The sequence below is a fragment of the Vigna umbellata genome, chromosome 6 (assembly GCF_029865625.1).
Source record: "Vigna umbellata cultivar VRB3 chromosome 6, Vumbellata_1.0, whole genome shotgun sequence".
NCBI lineage: Eukaryota > Viridiplantae > Streptophyta > Magnoliopsida > Fabales > Fabaceae > Vigna > Vigna umbellata.
Genome location: NC_142170.1, coordinates 7179723 through 7200839, shown reverse-complemented (window position 1 = coordinate 7200839; position 21117 = coordinate 7179723). Strand labels below are relative to the sequence as shown.

At 32.4% G+C, this 21117-nt stretch overlaps 1 long non-coding RNA gene across 1 annotated transcript; it reads left to right on the top strand.

Moving 5' to 3' along the window:
• Positions 1-2571: 2571 nt before the first annotated feature.
• LOC148196697 (uncharacterized) lies at positions 2572-3953 on the top strand. Its single transcript, XR_015780096.1, has 2 exons — positions 2572-2686; positions 3743-3953. It is a non-coding gene; the product is annotated as an uncharacterized LOC148196697 (long non-coding RNA).
• The last annotated feature ends 17164 nt before the right edge of the window (positions 3954-21117 follow it).

Genomic DNA, 21117 nt, shown 5'->3' with positions numbered 1-21117 from the left:
GATATTGGGATGTTACATTAATGGTATCAGAGCAGTTCGTCCTTAGGATGACCTCTGTGTTGTGGGTCTTCCGTGTCTTCTCTGTGAAGAATTGAGTCTAAATGGTATAATTTACCATTTCCTCTAAATCTAGATAGTAGAGTATTGTGTCTAATTACCATGACTTTTACCATAGATGATTTTCCTTTCTTAATTCTGAGGGTTTGAGGAAATATATTAGAATTAGTTAAAGCCTTGATAGGGAGATATAATACTAGAGTTTAAGTTTCAATGGATGAGTGAAGATGTTGGTGTTTAGAAGTAAATTTTTTAGAAGTTTCTAGAACAAAATTAATAGATGAGATATCTTACGTTTCACAAAAAGGAGTTGAGTTCAAAGGCTAGATTAAGATAAGCTTTGGATAAGCAGGAATGTGGCAAGGTTTGAGAAATCAGTTTGGTTTAGTATATCAGTAACGTTAGAAGTCAGAAGAGAAGGAAGTATTGATGAGAAACAGAGTGGCATTGTGTGAGATTGGTAACATGGATTGATGTATCAGCGATGATTGGAATCTGAAGAAAGAAAATGGTGGAAGATTTGAAGATAAAGTTTAAAATAAAAAGGGATAGGAATACTGAAGTAGATTAAGAATAAATCAAATATTAGACGAAGAAGAGTAAATAAGAAGTTGTATAAGGCATAAAGAGGATTGAGAGAAAGTTTAATAGGAGGAGAAATTTATAAGTTAAGAGAACACGATGTCTTTAGAGAAGAATGAAGTATTGGAAGGATTCTAAGCTAAATGGATGATTAAAAGGAGATGGTTAGATTTTTTCAGTAAATGCATTAGAGATAAGATTTGAGAATATGTGAATTTGGTATGAGGAGTAGTGGAGAAAATCCAGGTACGAAAATTTTGGCTTTCGGCTTATGCAAATATTTGGTATTTTTATGATAGGATTAAAATGTCATGATTTATGGTTGTAAATTTTATTGATTTTGGAATATTAAAGTTAGTTGAGGTAGTGTAGGTTGAATTGATATTATTATGAACATGACAAGATAAGGAAGAAGAAGAGTTTGGAAATAGATAAAAAGGAGGGTTGCAATGTGATTAGGGAATTTGGAATAATTAAGAAGTTGTAGGTTGTGATTGGAGAAATTTCATCAGGTATAGTTATGTGGTAGTATTCAAACCTCAATGGTGATGTAAAGGATGAGGATGAGTATTTTAGGGATGTCTGACCAATGCAAGTGAAGGATAGATATTGCAGTCTAGGGTATGATCGAAAGGATAGTTTGGTCATGTTACAATATGTTTTTAGAAGTTTATGGTCTTCAAGAATTGTGAGTTGATTGTTGAACATTAAGTGTAGTTAAGGGTGAATGCAATATTATCGAGAATCAGATAAGTTCATCAAGGACGAGTGAAGGAAATGATGCATAATCTTAAGTGTGGAAGAGTTTCTATGGATGTTATAAAGCATACTCAATATAAGTATTATTTTTGGACAAGTCCTTGTTAAATGGGTATAGAAAAGAAAACATAAGGATGAATTGTTTAGTAATAGTGTTTTGGACTCCGTGTAATCATCAGAGTAATTAGAAATTTTACGGAAAATAGAAGTATAGGGTAAGGTGGAGCAATCTAGTATAAAATTTTGGTAAACATAAGTGGCTTTTGGAGGCGTACGATTTCTAGGAGTAGAAACTGTATTAAATAATGGAAAGTTGTTACGGAAAAAGAATGATTCTTAGAGTTTAACAGGGTCATGGAAGTCTTAAATAGGGATCTATAAGGAGAATCACTTTCTTGTTATAGTAGGAATTAAAAGTTTTATGGAATCTTGTGATTAATAGTTTATGAGTGATGAGTTCTTTTAAAACATTAATGAATTATTTTGAGACTAGTGAGGTATGTTTAATGGTGGTTTTCATGGGGCTAAAAGTGTCAAGTAAAAGTGTTTTGAAGGTTTATGATTTTAATTTTTTTCGTGAATACATTTCAAATTTGACATGCTAGAAATTTGATGCACAAAATAAGTAGAGTAAATGAATTTACAAGGAAACTAGGAGATAAGGTGAAATAATCATAACTTTATTTCGAATTTTTGAATTTTCGAGGACGAAAATTTTTTTGTGTTGGGGAGAATGTAAGACCCATAAAAAAAAATATATATATATATATATATATATATATATATATATTTATAGTAGTAAATTTTAGTATTTTATTAGTAATAATAATTTTAATGGATGGAAAAATGTAAATTTTGGATATAAAATTATAGTAATTTTAGAAGGAAAGGTTCAAATTTTTGATAAACTTATTTAGTAAATTTTTTTTAATTGAATAGTAAAAAGTAAATAGTAAATAGTAAAAAGTGAATAGTAAAAATAAATTTTCAGCATTTGGATTCCTTAGCATGGAAGAAAGTAGTAGGTAGAAATTAGGATCAGATTTGGTGAGAAAAGGATTGAAATATTATTTTTAAATAATATTAAAATAATAAATAATATTAAAATATTAATGAATAGTAAATTTTTTTTTACTATAAATAGCCATGGGAGGGAAGGGTATTTTGCACCAAGAGAAGAGAAATCAAGTGAGAGAAAGATAGAGAGAAATTTTTAGTTGCAAGAAGGGTAGAGGTTCTGAAAGGTTTCGGAGAAATAAATTCAGAGCAAGAGACGTCTGGAATAGAGGTAGGGGAGCTAACCTTTATATGTTTTTATATTATGATTTAATAGTTCTATGCTTTTATATTATGATTTAGTATTGTTTTATTACTATTCATATATTGAAATTCTTCTGTGTGAATACTGTTAATGCTTACTGTATGTTAATCTATATTGAAATTCAGTGTTAATATTATATGCTGTTGTTTTGAATCTGTAAATAAGAAATTTGTTAAAAACTAGTTGAGGAACACTTTGGCTAAGGAAAGACTTGGTACTTAAGTTGTCCATTGTGACGCACCTCTCTTTCCTGGAAGTCTACTCGACAAGTTTTTAACTTAAATCCTATTGAACAGATTTTGTACTGTTAAATTATTATGCAATATATGTTGTTGGAATGGAAATGTCTGATTAATTCATGTTATTGTGGTAGATATGAAATTATGAATTATAATTGTGATTATTGCATTTTATTATACTGCATTTGAATTTATGCATCTGAACATGTTATGAGTAGTATGGGGAGATTTTGTAGGGGTATAATGTGAGTTGAGGAATATTAGTATGGTATGAGTCTTGTGGAGAGATTAAGTAATATTATGGTATTTGTGTATATGTTGATGTTGAGGGTCCCGTAGTTGGAGGTTATCCTGATACTCTAATAATCATCTAGTCTCAAGTAGAGAGGGATGAATTATGTGGTGAGAGGAGCAGGAGGTCCTGGTCTATGTGCCGGTTTTGGACATAGTGAGGGGATTAACCTTGTGAATGGTATGAAGTATTTTGAAAGTGTATTTGTAAAAAGAAGTAGAAGTCATTACAAGTGCATAACCTCCCGTGACCGCTCATCAACGTATCATCCGGATGAGTGTCTATTGGGTATTGTGGTGTCTATTGGGTATTGTGAGACGAGTATCTAATAGGAATTGTGGTATGAGGGTGTCGAACATAATTATTATATGATGTTTATATCAAGGTAATTATACATGTTTTATAAATGATTTGTTGCATGTTAGCTCACCCTTACTTGTGTGTGCATGTGAATGCGATGATCGTATAATGCGTGATGTTATACGGGAGCAGATGAAGGAATGTCGTCTGATCCAATGCCAATGAAGAGAGAGACAGAAGAATAAGCTAGAAGAATTCGAATTATATTTATGAGTTTATAGTTGAAATCTGAGTTTAAAACATGTGTAGACATATATTATCTATGAATTTATAAGTGTGAGATTACGGGATATTACCGTAAATGTAATGTTACAATATATAAATTATGAATTATCCAGCGTGAGATATTGGGATGTTACATATATATATATGATTCATGTATGCTATGTTATAAATGTTATATGATTTTTCTTGTATCTAGCTTAGCCTTGCTTTTGTGTTGTCTGTTGTGTGTTGTTTTTCTCTTTTGTGATGGTCACCTAAATTGTGTGAGCTTAGGGAGACAATATATTTTCAGTTGTTCAAACAAGAGGTGAAGGCGAAACAAATGAGTTGGTAGATGAATCTACAGAGGTAGATTTATTGTTTTCTTGTAGATTTGTTTTAATCTAAGTGATTCTATTATCATATATGTAACCTAATATTTTAGTAGTTTTATACTATTATAATAAAATGTTACAGTTGACATCATTTTATATTTTTTGTATTTGCAAATATAAAGAAGAATAATTACTTAAATAAAAGAGAAAATCTTATATGCACTAACATAAAACAGACTTTTAATATAAAAAAAACTTTTAACATAAGAAAAAACTTTTAATGTTTATTTTTTTAGGTTTTTAACATTTATTGAAGGTCTTATGTCATAGTTAGAGAAGTCAAATTGATGTGAATAATCTTTAATTAACATATGTTGCATTTATAACATACATTAATTGACTTATGTTAACATACGTTAATTTGTGGGTTTGTTTTTTTAAACAAATTTCGTCAATATTCCTATACTATAATTATGGAAAATCAATATGCAATACAAGCATATATCACAAAAAAAATTCAAAATTTTAGAAGTAGTATGGGTATTGAAAATAAAAGTGTAAAGTATAAAAGAATTGGTGAAAAGTACTAAGAAAATAAAAAAACATACCTTAAATGATGGATATTTGAAATCTCCAACTACTTTCATTTTTGGACCGTCTTCATCTAAGGTTCATAGCTAAAGTTATGACAATTTATAATTTACAAACTCAATATTAAACTAAAAATACATAAAAACGTAATCTTTAGATACAGAACAATGGTTAGTAAATGAAAACACCAACCTTAATGTGAAATGTAATCAAGGAGATTGAAAGCTTTGACTCAAACAACCACCACAATAGTAAGATAGAGTTAAACGCGTTAAAGAACTTGCTTCTATGAGTTTGGTGTTGTCATTGTACCATTGTGAAAGGTTTTGCACAAATGTGAAAGAAAAAAACGAGGATGCTAACACTATTTCAGAAATTTTAAAAGTTAAATTGATGTCAAACTCCTTCACCACACTTATCAATTTGGATGAAATATTTCCAAACATATCACCACACATTATTTATCTCAAATTTTGCTAATGGACATTATGACGTTATAAACATTTTTTACTAATAATGGAAAAAAACTTAATTACATATAAGAAATAAATATATATTAACAAAAGTGTAAATATTTCTATATTAACCTATTAATTAGAAAAATAGGTTAATAAATATTTGAATTTTTATATGATAGTTCTTTTGATGATTCAAAATTCCTTCTTTGACTTTTATACTTTGTACTAATAATGGAAAAAAAACTTAATTACATGTATAAGAAATAAATATATATTAACAAAAGTGTAAATATTTCTATATTAACCTGCCGCATTAATAAGAAATATATGTTAATAAATGTTTGAATTTTTATATGATACTTTTAATGATTCAAAATTTCTTCTTTGACTTTCATACATAGATTTTTCTATTGGAAACTAATTTCTCTTGTATATTAATATTATAAAAGGTTTTGTCTTAGTATAGTATATATTATTCTTTTAAACTTGTTATCAGTTTATTTTTCAAGTTTTATAATTTAAAAAGGATCATTTGAATTCATTAGTGTAGATTTCTTATACGTCAACTTTGTAAAAACTGAGTACTTTGAAAGAAAAGAAAAATGTGATTAGATATTGGATTCTAAATGTATAATATGTTATCATATATAACAACTTCTAACAATTATAAAAGAAAAATCTAATGGATAAAAAAAACAATTATTCAAAATTAGAGTTACAACAATAAATTCAAAATTTTGTTTAGACTAAGATACAGATAAACATGAACTACTCATTGTTAAATGATTCATCTTGTTTGGTTTTAATTGAATACTAGTTTACAAGTTACTTATATTCAATTAAAGAATGAGCTTATTTACTATGTTTAGTTTGGGATTTTGCTTTTGGCAAAATGAATTATATTAAATTCATATCTATTCGCTTTTTTTAAGTCTAAATATCAGAAATATGTGCTATTTAAATAATCGTCAATTTGGCATGGTATTAAGGACACATATGATGTTGTTCTAGAAAATACTTTTTGTACATTAGGTAACGGTGATTGTATTAATCTTTGGAATGATAGTTGGTGTTCTACCATATGCTGGTTAGAATTCCTTATTCTGATATAGTAAAGGTTATACTATGTTGTTAGTTCAGCTTGGACACATATGATGTTGAAGGAAGTTTTTCAAAGTTTGTAGCTTGGACACATGTGAATAGCTTTTCAGCTTTTAGGTCTACAAACTTCTATTTATGCTGAATTCATAGAAGTCATTTATGCTTTAGAGCATGCTTGGAGAGAGAGGACTTTCAAAAGTTTTGGTTAAAAATGATTCTTCTTTAGTCAATCATGATTTTTTTTATCAATGAGCGGTTCCTTGGAGTCTTAAAAGGGAGATGATGTCAGTACTTGCATTTATGTATGCATATTTGGTTCAAAATTTCTCATATTTTCGTGAAGGAAAATATTGTGCTAATAAGTTAGTTAATTTAGGGTGCATTCATAAAAAAACAAAATAAGTGATTTAACGTTTTACCTCTATATATCTATTTAGATTTTTATTTTCATATGTATAGTTTTGCTCATGTTTCGCAAAATATGAATTTTATCCTAGATTTAGTGTGATCACCCATACTTTGCATTATTTTATTTTATTTTTTAATAAGTTTTCATATAATGACATATGATTGATGAATTTTAAAATATAATATATCAAAGTATTTAGTGATACTTAACATAATCTTACTGAAAAATTAGAGATATTAAAAAGATTCATTCTTAAATTAGAAAATTAAAATCAAACTTATTTGATGAACTAAAAACATATTTAAATTCATAATTTTCTTTTATAAATAACTTACATTTTAATTAAAGCTAATGACAATAAAATGTTAAAACCATCACATTTAAATTTTAATTTACTTATACGTAAAATAAAATGAAATGAAATTAATTGACATGGTTATTGAAATACAAAAATATGTGCTAAATTAATGCATTTAAATAATACAAAATTAACATTAAATTAAATCTAATTCATTCATATGTGTATAATTCAACATGTGTTATATATTTTCTTTTTTATTTTTTTATTTTATGTTAGGACCCTTAAATTCAGCAGTAAAGTGGGATCCAGATGGGTGCATCGGACTGGACATAGTGGATTTTGATGGTAGGTTATAATTAGCTTTTTCAAAAACCTCGAGCCATTTTCTTGCATGCACCTTCTGCTCCAAAAGTTTCTGAGTTTCAGTTTTCTCCTCCTTCTCTCTAAACTTCTTCTCCTTCTCTCTACAAATTCTTACCTTTTCCTTCTTTCGATCATCATCAGCACCTAAGTATTCTTTGTGTCAAGCTCTCTCCTTTAAACCGATCAAGTTACTATTTTGGAATTGGTAAGTTAAATTTGTTTGTCCTTTGAAGTTCTACATTTTCTGTTACATGCAAGCACTATTCAGCTTGCATGTGTCCATCAACTACTCTTCTGAGTCTAATCCTTAGTTCTGGGTTGGATGGATGTTGTTTTCTCACCCATCCAAAGATTTGTAGGCGGTGATTGTGCGTGTGGGAGAGCCATTTCAGTGAGAGGTCTTCCTTTGGTTCGATCAAAGAGGTAAGGGAAGCTAGCTAATTTAATTAATTGGTTCGATGTATGAATATGTTGTTTGATGATTATGCATGTGTATGAAATTGAATGATTTGGTATTCAGTGCTGCTGGTATGAAATATTGATGATGCGTTTATGATGATTGTGTTTCTGTTTGATTCTAATTCAGTGACTGAGTGAAATTGGAAGGAAGTGTGATGGTAAGAATAGAGGGATTTGTGTTCGGTTTGAAGTTTGATCTATATGGGAAACCTGGGTTAGTTATTTCAAGACTTGTTAGAATCCTTAAGACACTCATAATTGTATCAAAAACTAGGAAATCTGATTCTCAGTCATTGAGTTCATGATTCTGCTGAATTGACTCTCAAATGAAACTCTCTTATTGATGTTAGAAAGACTTAGATATTCTTAATTAATGTATATGGATGTATATGATATACGTTTGGAGGATTAGAAGTTGGGAGATTGTAGTGAAATTGGTAAGGAATGATGTTGATCATAATTCTGCAGAATCTGTAGTTATTCTGCAGAATTATGTAGTTCGCTGAGGGTCTTTAATTGACCGTTCATCTTCTCTTTGGTACTCGGTCTTAACTGAGTTCTACTTTTGTGGATTCTTAGTTAATGATCGGTCGATCATGTGTTGATATTCAAGTGAATATAACAGTCGGTCTAGACATAACATTTGACTGTAAACAACGTTCGGTCTATCATAGGCTTTAACTGTTATTGACCGCTTGGTCATGTACGATCTCAGTAGTGCTTGATCTTGTACTAAGCGCTCGGTCTCAGTAATGCTCGATCTTGTACTAAGGACTCGGTCTCAGTAGTACTCGGTCTTGCACTAAGCATTATGTCTCGTCATAATACTTAGTCATGTAATTGTATTAGGTAATAATGGTGTTCGGTTTAAGCCAATAGTGTTCGGCCTAAACCAATGGCATTCAGTCAAAGACAATAATGTTTGTTCTAAATTATAATTGTTCGGTCTAAGATTCAAGTGCTCGGGTTTAAATTTAGTATTTGGTTGTTCTAGTGTTCGATCCTAAAATCGTGTTCAGCTCATGGTTGAGTCTTACTCTTTAAATGATTGTTTGGTCATGTTCACATATGGGGAGGGTTTTACCATCCGGTCTTATTCATAAGATTTGTTGATCTTTCCGTTCGGTCATGCTCAAGGGTGATGTTTGTTTTACTGTGCGGTTTGATGTTATTTAAATGTGTTATGGATGAGAAAATGTGTTGGTATTGAGGTATGGTATTTGTAATGTGAAATGAAATAGAATTCCAATGAGGAATGTCTCAGTGGTGGTTTCAATGTGGTGAAAGTATGAATATGGTCAGACTAAGCTGACGTTCATCCTTATATTCAAATGGTCACCGAGTCTCAAGTAGAGAATGGTGGCGCTTGTGGTGAGAATAGTAGGAGGCCTGATTGCATATAGCTTGGGGTTCCAGCTATCGGACTAAACTCATGTGTAGTTTGCGGTTTTCAAGCTATAGTGAGGGATTAAGGGCTAACCTCGTGTGGTGGCTTGGGTTTCCAGCTATGGTATTCATGAGGTTTCCAGTTTACCTTTCCACGAGTGCAAGAACGGTCGGAGTTACATATTCATACAGTCCGGACAATCAAAGTAAAAGTGGTCGGCTATAACATGCTTGTATGATTTCTGTAGATGTATGATTGTATTATATGTTTGTATGAATTGTATGTTTACATAGTTAATTAAATTACCCTAGATTACCCTTATTTCCTATTTTGTCATGTTGTCCATTCGGTCGTCTTTGTCATTGCAATGATCACCATGTGGGTGTGAGCAGAAGGTGAGGAGGCTTCTCTGGAGCAGACACTGGCAGAAGATGATGGTTCCCGTTACGAGTAAGACCGTTCGGTCTTGTTCTTGTTTTCATTTTCAGTGTAGGACCGTTCGTTTGATACACTTCTTGTATTACCGATCGGTATGCTCTTATGATTTGTATCAGTGTATGTTTCTGTAAAGTTTTTAATTGATGGTTATTTTAGGATAACTATAAGTTAGCTTTATTTCTTGTAACTGTTCTATTTTATTGTAAATGTAAGAACTCTTAAATATAGTTTACAACTATATTTTTTTGGGATGTTAAGTTAATGGTATTAGAGCAGTTAGTTCCTAAAACGACCTGCAAGTTGTCGGTTTGTCGTGTCTTTCCAGTGGAAAGTTGAGTCTAAATGGTATGTTCTACCATTTCCTCTAAGTTTAGATGATAAATTTTAAGTTAAAAATCGAAGTTTTGAGAACAGAGAATGTCTTGATAGAAGTAATGAGGGTGCACACTCATGACTTTTACCGGAAATGATTTTCTTTTCTCAATTCTGAATGTAATTTAAACTCATATATATTAATGACATTTGTTATAGACCGCTCGGTTCCGTAGTGACCGTCCGGTCTCATACTGGTCTTCTTGAGACCGAACGTTCTTTTAATTGTTACCGTTCAGTCCTATACTTTTGGTTTTGTTTCTGGTTGTAACGTTCGATCTTATGTTGGTAACCTTTCGGTCATTCAGCTATGTTTGCGCTGTGTACTCAGCGTTTGATTTAGATAAGGTCCTTGTTCCCTGAGTTAGACTGATGATTCTTTCTCCCTGTATAATCAAAGATTGCATCTAGGTCTCCTCCTCCCTCACCTACGGATATGGATGCACCTAACTCTATGAGATTGATGGAATAAGTAATCACGACAATGCAACAACAAAACATTGCATTACTTCAACAGAATACAATGGCTCTTCAGCACTTGGAGACCGCTCGGATTTCAGTTGAGACGTCTCATAGGCAGTATGAGGATTTGATGTCGAAGGTTAAAACTACAGCTGGGTCGTCTAATTCTTTTGTTACTCATCAGCAAGAGTGGAGCTTAGAGAGTTTCCTACAACATCATCCAGCTAAGTTCAGTGGGAAGTGCAGATGAGGCCGACCAGTGGTTCAGAGATGTGGAAAGAATTTTCCATGCCAAGAAGTGTTCGGACGAGAACAAGCTAGCTTTTTCTGAGTATTTGCTGACGAGAGAGGCCATTCATTGGTGGAGTAGCATGAGGATGTTGTTGGAAGGAAACGATACACTTATCTCCTGGGAAGTATTCAAGCAAAAGTTTTACGCAAAGTATTTTTCTATTAGTGTTCGGTTTGCAAAGGAAGTGGAGTTTCTGGAATTGGTTCAAGGGAGCATGACTGTGTCTGAGTATGCCGATCGATTTAAGCATCTTTTAAGGTTTTATACATTGGCAACAAATGAAGAATGACAGTGCATAAAGTTTGAGAATAGGTTGAAGGGTGACATTAAATTGATGATCAAGTGTTTCTGCATTCAGGAGTTTCCAATTCTGATTGAGAGAGCGAGAGTATTGGAAAAGACGAAGAAGAAGTAGAAAGTCAGCAAAATTAGCGAACGAGGGTTGAAGGATCCAGCGTATCTAGAGGTAATTCTGATTCTACAAGAACTCCTTATTCTCGGCCTTCTTATTTTCCTTCTAGATCCAAAGGTTCTTCTGCAAAGTCATCCGGTTCTAGTGGTCAATCTGGGCAGCAAAGGCCAATAAATTGTTATAACTGTGGAGGGCCTCATTTGAAGTCAGTTTGTCCGCAATCAAGAGAAAATAAGAGATGTTATTGGTGCAGGAGTAAAGGTCATTTTGAGAAAGATTGTCTTTTGGGTAGCGAGAAATTACTCAAAACCGTTCGGTACGAAGGTTTCAGCCAAGAGGAGATGCTAGACCTTAGGCTACAAGAAGAGTTTATGCTTTGTCAAGTGTAGAAGCGGTCGGTCCAGGTAATTTTATTCCCAGTAATTACTTGTTGCTTGGTTTGGTGGTATCAACACCAGCAATTGTTTTAGTTCGGACATCTATCATGTGAAATAGATGTTCATTAGTAGTTGAGTAAGCGTGTTATTTTCAGGAATTGCCTAACTTGGAATTTATTTCAAGTGAATGGTGTGTAGACCGCTCGGTGTCTATTAGTGTAGACCATTCGGTAGCAAGAGGGGTAGCCGAACGGTAATAAGAAATGTTTGGGATGTCGAATTCTCTTTTGAACTGGTACCAAGTATTAAGTCAGTATTAGTAGCTTCTTACAGAGTAGCTTCAACAGAGTAGATGGAACTTAAGAAAACAGTTTATCATAACCAAGTGTTTCATTATGAAGTATGTCAGTTTTGCTATTTAAAAAGAAGGATGAATCAAAGTGGAGCATGAGGAACGTCTAAAGAGTAGTGTTCGGCATGTTAAGGAAAAATGAGTTGTATGTTAAATTGTTTAAGTGTGAATTCTGGATGATTGAAGTACAAATTCTAGGGCATGTGTAGGCAATGAAAATTCGAGAGTCGGGTTTAGTTGGAAGTTTCAGGGACTTAAGATTACAAGTGAGGTTAAAACCGAACGATATTAGATGCATCAGTTGGAGGTAGAAAGTGAATCGTTCGGCAAAAAAAAACTGAGATAAGCAATCGGCAAAGGTTGAGTGTAGATTTTCAGAGAACCGATTGGTAGTGATCAAAGGAAAGATATTTGTGTTAGGAACGGTCGGTATTTTAAGATTCCACCAAAGGACTTGTGCTCCTAATAGTGGAGAATTAAGAGATTTATTCTTGAGAAAGGACATCATAATCATTTTAGTATGAGTAAAGACATGACTAAAATGTATCTGGATCTCAAGAAAATCATCTTTGGTGGTCGGGTATGAAAGTAGGCGTCGCTCGGTTTATGTGTAACATGTCAAAAGGCCATTATACTGTTTGAGTTGCTGAGGATAGGTGGACCAAGAGTGCTTACTTTATGATTATCGATTTAAGAAGTCAATGTCAAAGATTGGTTCAACTCTATAGCAGGGAATTGGTTCAGTAGCTTGAAGTGTCGTGTAGTAGCAATTCAGACGGGGATCCTCACTTCACCTCTCAATTTTGGCAACCATTGCAGAGAGAGTTGGACAACCTGTTGAAGATTTGTTTAGCTTATCATCCCAAACGAACGGCCAGACGGAAAGGATGATCCAGACATTTGAAGATCTGCACGTACGTGTGTTTGGATAATTTAGGAGTGAGAGATGAAGTACTACCTTTAGGTTTCTTTAGTCAGGAAATCTAAAATTTTTAACTCTCTACTCACTCACTCGTTGTACAGTAGGAACATACACTATATGTATATGTATCTTATTCAATCTGTTGTGAAAATAAAGAAGAGAATACTAGTAAACAATCCCTAGGAAGCCTCGTTTCTTTCACTGGCCAAGAGGTTCAGTCTCTACCCTAAACCTAAAATTATTTGATGCCCTCCTTCGAACCACTCAACAATTATCTATACTCTCTCTTCCCTAAATAGTAACAAAATTTTCCATTATTTCTTTCTCTCCTGACAGACTTGTGACTCTTCCTAATAGTAACTTTTTCTCGTTCGGTATTTTCGTTACCGTTCGGTTCACCTTTCAACGTCACTACCTCTTTATTTAAACATCACTACCCGGCCCCTTACTCCCACATAACCGATCGGTCAAGCTGCAGCCAGTCAATATTATGGAGAGCCTACATAAGTAACTTAGAGGAAAATCTATCAGTCTAGTTAAGGTTGTTTGGGGATAGGAGAACAAGTGACTTTATATGAGAATTTGAAGATGTTATGGGGGAATTGTTCTCTCATCTGTTCTCTGGTAAGTTCAATTTTCAAGGACGAAAAGTTTTGTAGTTAGAGAGAATGTCAGGACCATTAAATTCAGCAGTAAGGTGGGATCCAGATGGGTGCATCGGACTGGACCGAGTGGATTTTGACGGTAGGATATAATTACCTTTTTCAAAAACCTCGAGCCATTTCTCTACATGCACCTTGTTCTCCAAAAGTTTTTGAGTTTCAGTTTTCTCCTCCTTCTCTCTACAAATTCTTACCTTTTCATTCTTCCGATCATCATTCAAGAAGCACCTAAGTATTCTTGGTGTCAAGCTCTCTCTTTTAAACAGATCAAGTTATTGTTTTGGAATTGGTAAGTTAAATTCTATTGTCCTTTGAAGTTCTACATTTTATGTTACATGCAAGCACTATTCAGCTTGCATGTGTCAATCAACTACTCTTCTGAGTCTAATCCTTAGTTCTAGGTTGGATGGATGTTGTTTTCTCACCCATCCAAAGATTTGTAGGCGGTGATTGTGCGTGTAGGAGAGCCATTTCAGTGAGAGGTCTTCCTTTGGTTCGATCAAAGAGGTAAGGGAAGCTAGCTAATTTAATTAATTGGTTCGATGTATGAATATGATGTTTGATGATTATGCATGTGTATGAAATTGAATGATTTGGTATTCGGTGCTGTTGGTATGAAATATTGATGATGCGTTTATGATGATTGTGTTCTGTTTGATTCTAATTCAATGATTGAGTGAAATTGGAAGGAAGTGTGATAGTAAAAATAGAGGGATTTGTGTTCGATTTAAAGTTTGATCTATATGGGAAACCTAGTTTAGTTATTTGATGTCTTGTTAGAATCCTTAAGACACTCATAATTGTATCAAAAACTAGGAAATCTGATTCTCGGTCATTGAGTTCATGATTCTGCAGAATTGACTCTAAAATCTTTGATGAAACTCTCTTAATGATGTTAGAAAGACTTAGATATTCTTAATTAATGTATAGGGATGTATATGATATACGTTTGGAGGATTAGAAGTTGGGAGATTGTAGTGAAATTGGTAAGGAATGGTGTTGATCATAATTCTACAGAATCTGCAGTTATTCTGTAAAATTATGTAGTTCGCTGAGGGTCTTTAATTGACCGTTCGACTTCTCTCTGGTACTCGGTCTTAACCGAGTTCTACTTTTGTGGATTCTTAGTTAATGATCGATCGGTCATGTGTTGATATTCAAGTGAATATAACAGTCGGTCTAGACATAACATTTGACTGTAAACAACGTTCGGTCTATCATAGGCTTTAATTGTTATTGACCGCTTGGTCATGTACGGTCTCAGTAGTGCTTGATCTTGTACTAAGCGCTCGGTCTCAGTAATTCTCGGTCTTGTACTAAGCATTATGTGTCGTCATAATACTCAGTCATGTAATTGTATTAGGTAATAATGGTGTTCGGTTTAAGCTAATAGTGTTTGGCCTAAACCAATGGCATTCAGTCAAAGACAATAATGTTCGTTCTAAATTATAATTGTTCGGCCTAAGATTCAAGTGCTCGGGTTTAACTTTAGTATTTGGTTGTTCTAGTGTTCGATCCTAAAATCGTGTTCGGCTCATGCGTGAGTCTTACTCTTTAAATGATCGTTCGGTCATGTTCACATATGGGGAGGGTTTTACCATCCAGTCTTATTCATAAGATTTGTTCATCTTTCCGTTCGGTCGTGCTCAAGTGTGATGTTTGGTTTGATGTTATTTAAATGTGTTATGGATGAGAAAATATGTTGGTATTGAGGTATGGTATTTATAATGTGATATGTAAGAGAATTTCAAGGAGGAATGTCTCAGTGGTGGTTTCAATGTGGTGAAAGTATGAATATGGTCAGACTAAGCTGACGTTCATCCTAACATTCTGATGGTCACCGAGTCTCAAGTAGAGAATGGTGGCGCATGTGGTGAGAATAGCAGGAGGCCTGGTTGCGTATAGCTTGGGGTTCCAACTATCGAACTAAACTCATGTGTAGTTTGCGGTTTTCCAACTACAGTGAGGGATGAAGGGCTAACCTCGTGTGGCGGCTTGGGTTTCTAGCTATGGTATTCATGAGGTTTCCAGTTTACCTTTCCATAAGTGCAAGAATGGTCGTAGCTACATATTCATACAGTCCGGACAGTCAAAGTAAAAGTGGGCGGCTATAACATGCTTGTATGATTTCTGTAGATGTATGATTGTATTATATGTTTGTATGAATTGTATGTTTACATAGTTAATTAAATTACCCTAGCTTACCCTTATTTCCTGTTTTGTCATGTTGTTCGTTTGGTCGTCTTTGTCATTGCAATGATCATCCTGTGGGTGTGAGCAGAAGGTGAAGAGAGTTCTCTGGAGCAGGCACTGACAGAAGAGGATGGTTCCCGTTACGAGTAAGACCGTTCGGTCTTGTTCTTGTTTTCGTTTTCAGTGTAGGACCGTTCGGTTGATATACTTCTTGTATGACCGATCGGTATGCTCTTATGATTTGTATCAGTGTAAGTTTGTGTAAAGTTTTTAATTTATGATTATTTTAGGATAACTATAAGTTAGCTTTATTTTATTGTAAATGTAAGAACTCTTAAATATAGTTTACAACTATATTTTTTTGGGATGTTACATTTTATGACATACATAACTTGCTATTATTTACATTAAATTATAAATGATATTATTTAACGCTGTATACATTCAAAATTATAGCAGAATTTAAATTGTTTCGTACCTATTATAATAATAATACTAATAATAATAATAACAATAATTTATTGTCTAAACACATGTTTATAGTAAATATTTCAGTTTTTTTACTACAAAAAGTTTTGTAATTATCAACAAATTTTTACTAATAAATCTGTCCGTAAATCCAAATTTATTGATAAATTTTATTAAAAAATTTTAGAATTTAAATTACTAATAAATATTTTCTTGAGTAAATGAATTCATTGATAAAATTCATGTAAGTAGAAATTTTCTTCTAATTAAAAGCATATTCTAATTTCTCCATGTATTATATTATTCCTCAATAATTTACATAGCAACGGTTGTAAATACATAATACTAAAATAATTGAAAGAGGAATTCTATGCAATTTTAAAGAATCTAACATAACTAGCTTTCACATACATTATCAATTTGTTCACATATAATATATGATTATTACAAGTGGACAAAACCACAACAAACATAAAAGACAAAGATAAGCTAGAGTCATTAAAATTTTACTAACAATTTGATATTATGGTCATACTAAAATATTATACATATATTTATATAAAGATACACATTATATTCTTAATAAACATTATATCATATCATGATATCCATACTTCGTTTCATTCAACAAATAATAGCTCAATCAATCATATAATTTTACATGAGAAATTCACATTCTTTCATAGTCATCATACAATACACAAGACCTCTGAAAAATTCATTGTATTTATTAGGCTCTAAGACCTTAAACCTATTATACCCACCCTCAATTTTTTAGGACCTTTACCTCGGCATCCCATGATCGTATTGCAAACCAACTTGTATAACAAGATGAATTATTCACATGCAAACTTTACCATAAAGGCTAAAGCTACACATGCTGATCTCCTTCAACTTTCACTCTAAGTATCTTCCTCTACGTAAGTCCAACACTTAGTTTAGTCATATAATCTTACCATGAACTATTCCATCAATACATTCCATACATCATTCACACATTAGCATATCCACCTTAGAGATTACTAATTTTTATCCTAATCCATACAATCAACGACAAGGAAATATTTCACTACATAAAACAGTTTCATCATACACAACATTCATACATCTTCATTTTTCATATAGTTAGGATTTATCTATTATTAAAATAAAAGTCATATAATCTTAAATTATCACACCATATCATACATATATTTCTTACTTCCATTCAAAACACACCGGATATCATTTGACACAATTGAAACATTAATAATACATAATTTATTTTTTATTGCATTAGCATAATATTAACATACATGATTTCTATAAAGTACACCCAAATGGTGAAAAACATTATTGTAAGTGTGATGAAATTTTTTATATATTAAGGTAAGATGGGTGAGAAAAAAAGAAGAGAAGAAGAAAAAGGGGAGGAGGACTAGGCCGAAGTTGGTGGCAACAAAGTAATAATGAAAAGCCAAGGTGTGATTATCGAAGTTAGAGGAGGATGAGAAAAAAGAAGACGAGGAAGAAGAAGATGGGGAAGATGAAGAGAAAAAGGAAGAAGAAGATGAGCTGAAGGAACGACAATAGATGCGACAATGAGGAGAGAAGGAAGAAAAAAAACAAGAAGAACAATACTCAATCATGACTTTTACCAATTTTTTTAATCAACAACTAGAATCCGTTAGTAATTACCATTAAATATTTATAAACAAATATCTGAACAAATTTCATGATTTGTTGTAAAATTTATTGACGACAATTTCATCAACAAATTTTTAACTCATAACTTTTCAGTAAATTTAAATTGTTGATGAATATTTTGTTATTACGTACAACATACACCATTTTCTTATTACGTATCAGTATATTTTTTTCATCAATTTTTATTTTATTTTATTCATATAACTATTAAAAAATACTTTAATTAATAAGAAAAACTATGTATCACAAAAAAGTTATGTTTGAAACAATATATTACATAAAATAATTAAAATTTTCAAGTATTTTTAAATTTATATCCTTAATAAGAATTGTTGTAAATATAAAATAAGAAAATATATTCTTTAAAAATACTAATGATGAAATACTATATATGTTGAACTGTAATGTATATCTATATATATATATATATATATATATATATATATATATATATATATATATATATATATCACTAGTACAATACACAGAAATGGCATCGGTTAGTTTCGTTTATACGCACCGGTTTTACAATCGGTGCATATAGAGGCGAGGTAAAAAGAATACGTTTAATGCCTCGGTTCTAAACCGGGTCAAAAAAGGATCTATTTTTGCCTCGGTTATCTTTTGAACCGAGTTAGTATCTTAAAAAATTTAATAAAAAAAAAATTTTAGAAAACTGCAGAACCATTCTGGGTCTTTTCCTCAATCCTTTAACACAGAAGCATGTCTCAATGAATAATTCGAACTCAAGCATTTTCAGCTATAATTCCAAAACACAAACCAATTCCAAAAATCAGAATAAGATACATCACAGAGCAGATAAAAACACAAATCAGAGTAGGATACATCAATGAACAAATAAATCCAGCATAACAAATGGAAAAAAATGAAAGAAAATTGCTGCCATCCTCGGCCCCCATTTCCCAGCATCCTTCCTTCTCCCCCATTTCCAGTACAAAGAACTCTCCTTTTCAATCGGTAGAACCCAGCCTTCATCCTCATTGACGCGTCCGCTAGTGGAGTGAGATCGTGTCCGGTTGGTGGTGGGGTTGGGGTTGCAGGGTGGGAGGCGTGACGAGTTGGGGTTGCGGGGTGGGAGGCGTGACGGGTTGGGGTTGCGGGGTGGGATGCAGCCATGGCAAAGAAACAGAGAGAAGAAGAAGAGGAACTGTGAGAAGGAGATTTGAGCGAGAAAGAAGAAGAGGAAAAGTGAGAAGGGTACCTTGAAAGGAGATCTGAGCGGCGGAGCGGCGGAGTGAAGGAGATCGCGTGAGCGAGAGAGAAGAAGAGGAAGAGTGAAGGAGAGGAAGAGTGAAGGAGATCGTGTGAGCGAGAGAGAAGAAGAGGAAGAGTGAAGGAGATCGCGTGAGAGAAGAGGAAGAGTCTGAGTGTGAGAGAAGAGGAAGAGTCTGAGCGTGGAGAAGAGGAAGAGTCTGAGCGTGAGAGAAGAGGAAGAGTCTGAGCGTGGAGAAGAGGAAGAGTCTGAGCGTGAGAGAAGAGGAAGAGTCTTAGCGTGAGTGAGAGAGCAGAAGAGGAAGAGCTGTAATATTAATGAGTATATGCCTCGGTTAATATTTACGTGAGGTAAGAGAGGGATACTGACTCGGTTTTAAGATAACCGGTGCCTAAAGTTTTGAAAAATAATTAAAATTTAAAAATATATACGGGTTATATGCCTCGGTTGGCGCGTAACAGATGTTGAAAATTTTTTTGGCTTCGGTTCTACTGATACCCGAGGCATATAAGTTGTCTAAAACTACGAAAATGCCACCGCGCTTTTATACGCTTCGGTTTCAGTAAAACCGAGGCATATACCGCGCGTTAAAAAGCTTCTTTTTTACTAGTGTATATATATATATATATATATATATATATATATATATATATATGCAAGGTTAAATAATTAAATTATCATGATAAATTGTATGAGTAAAAGGATAAATCAATCTCTCAATAAAATAAGATTTTTTTTTGTTTGTTCAGAAAATAAGAATGACGACAACTCACCTTTATGTTCTAAGAGAAAGTTAAATATTTGGGTGAGACTAGATTTTTTAAATCTCTCACCAATAAAATGTATGAAAAGAAAAACAGAAGATTCTCATATATCTCACCAATAAAAATAATAGTTAAGAATGCATTATATTAATTGACCTTTATCAGTGATCATGCTTCTCGTGTAGACATTCTAACTTTGGTCAATTTCAAGACCTTCCACTTGCAATGTCGTCATTTAAACATCCAAATATTTTGTGATTTGTGTATGTGCATAATAACGATCAGAAAAGATTTTGTGTCAAAATTGAGGAAAAAAACTTTCAACGTTTATATAAACTTCATTCCAACAACAATAAAAAAATAAAAAGACAAATTCTGTTGGCAATGCTTTTCTGGACGTAATATCACTAATGCTTTTCTGGACGTAATATCACTAAAAAAAATAAAAAGACAAATGTTACATACTTATACTTGTATACAACCACTATATACATGTTAAAATAATGCTAGAATTTAGAATTTTGTGTATATCAAAACAACCGCTTTTAATCTCATATCATTATAAGAACTTTTGTACTTGTCAATAATTTTTTAATTGACAAAACTAAATATGTTAATAAACTTAAAGTTATCGATAAATTTTATTAAAAAATTTTAAAATTTAAATTATTAAGAGATATTTTCCTCAGTAATGAATTCATTAATAAAATTTATTTAACATCCTAATTAGTAAAAAAAAAAAATTACTAGTTAAAACATCTCAGTAATTGCTCCATATATTACATTATTCTTCAATAATTTACATACCACAGTTTGTAAACATATAATACTAATTAAAACAATTGAAAGAGAAATTCTAGTATTAAGAAATCTAATATAAGTAGCTCTTATTATCTATACCCTGTATGATTATCTCACTGCTGATGTCCCTCACATGCACTATCATTTTCACGTATAACATAGGGTAATTGTAGGAAAAAAAAGCCACAACAATCATAAAAGATAAAGATAAGCTAGAGTCATACTAACAATTTGATATTATAGTCATAATAAGTATTATACATATATTTATATATAGAGATACACATTATGGTCTTAATAAACGATCTATCATATCATGATATTCATACTTCATTTCATTCAACAAATAATAACTCAAACAAACACAATCTTACACGAGACCTTCACATTCTTTCATAGTCATCATACAATAGACAAGACCTACGAAAGACTCATTCACTAGTATAAAAACAGTATATAACGTT